Below are 1,677 nucleotides of genomic sequence, written 5' to 3' on the forward strand. Positions count from 1 at the left end.
TTGCTGCAGTGGGAGTACTAGGTTCTGATGAAGCCAAGTAGTCTTGGTTTCTGTTGTTAGGATTCTTGTATTTGCCTTTTGCCATCTCTTAATTTTTGGTGTTAGATGTTCTTAGTGTCTCTGACTAGAGCTTGTCCTGTCCCTGCCGCCCTGCAACTCCCCTGCAACTCGTGGGGCCTGTGCCTCCCAGCTGGCTGGTCCAGCCTTAGAAAGTCACCGGAGAGAAAAATCTCATTCCCATATTCAATCATCAAATCCAGACACTGTTGTGGATGCCAGCAAGTTGTTGTGTGAAGGAAATCCCCCTATCGATAAACCCTGATTGGTGAAATAACTTGGCACAGCTGTCTGTAGATCTCAGGCTTAAAAATCACTGTAGAATTTTTTTAATTTATTTATTTTTTACTAATTTATTTATTTTTTACCTCCTGGCTGGCAGGTGCCTGATATAGCTGTTTCCTGAGAGGCTCTGATAGTGCCCGACTATTACAGAACTAGAGGCTCACAGCCATCATTGGACTGAGCACAGGGTCCCTAATGAAGGAGCTAGAGAAAGGAAGCAAGGAGCTGAAGGGTTTGCAGCCCCTAAGGAGAAACAACAATATGAACTAACTAGTACCCTCAGAGCTCCCAGGGACTAATCATCTGTTGTCTCCCAGAGGACCGTGGGCTCTGAACCAGGCTGTCTTTGTCCTCAGGAAGGGAAACCAGTTCGCCCCTGGCTCTGTTCAGTCTAGCCTGTCAGGGCTCTGAACTGACTAGGTTACCCAGGAGCTGTAGGCAGGCAGAGCGGGAGGTATACAGGCAGTTGTATCTGGAGATTTGCTGACTGTGAGAACCTGACCCTGTTTGGCAGACCGGCTGACTGGCAAATCTGATGTCGGATTCTTGTGTACTCCCCCGGGCCCGCCCGCCCCGCGCACCCTGTAATACAGACACAAGACAAGACTTTCTCATTCATACCACGATACAGACTCACATGTAACATGAAAACACATAAACATATATCTCTAGTAGCTCTGAGCACCGAGTTGAATAAAACAGGGGAAAGACTGCCTCTAAGCCTAGAGTTATTGCAGTCTACATCTCTCGGAACCAAATCTGAGCACCCAGCCTCACCGGCTGACCCCCTGAACTCCAGCCTAACTGGCTGAAACCTGGCACACCAATCTCTCGACAGAAACATCTCTGTCGATGTATGTCGACCTCTGACGAAAATCTTCATCAACGAATCTAGCAAGAATTGAGAGCTCTGAGTGTTATAACTTTAACCCAGCCCTGGTTAAAGAGATCTGGAAACCCAGATGGGGCTGCCTCATAAATAAGACTGTAAGTGTATATCTTTTAATTTTCTAGAAGAAAATTAGCCCATCTTGTCTTCAACCCAGGGGCAAAATGTTTCACTCTTACCCCTAAGTCTCAAACCATCTACCCCAGTTTTGGGGAGCCGTCTAGAAATCTCTGTATCTATGTTATATTACCGCTCATAAAATACTCTCATATCTTAGCCCTACGTTGGGCGCCATCTGTTGTCTCCCAGTGGGTGCTTCTAGGACTAGAACAAATATTTATCTGTGGAAGCAAGCAGTTAGTAAGGAAGGACACAGAGGCCAGGTAGATGTGATAAGAGAGAGCGCTTTACTGAAATTCACTCAGTATTTATAGTTACGCTAGGAA

This window comes from Mastomys coucha, unplaced genomic scaffold, assembly GCF_008632895.1.
Source record: "Mastomys coucha isolate ucsf_1 unplaced genomic scaffold, UCSF_Mcou_1 pScaffold12, whole genome shotgun sequence".
Classification (NCBI taxonomy): Eukaryota; Metazoa; Chordata; class Mammalia; order Rodentia; family Muridae; genus Mastomys; species Mastomys coucha.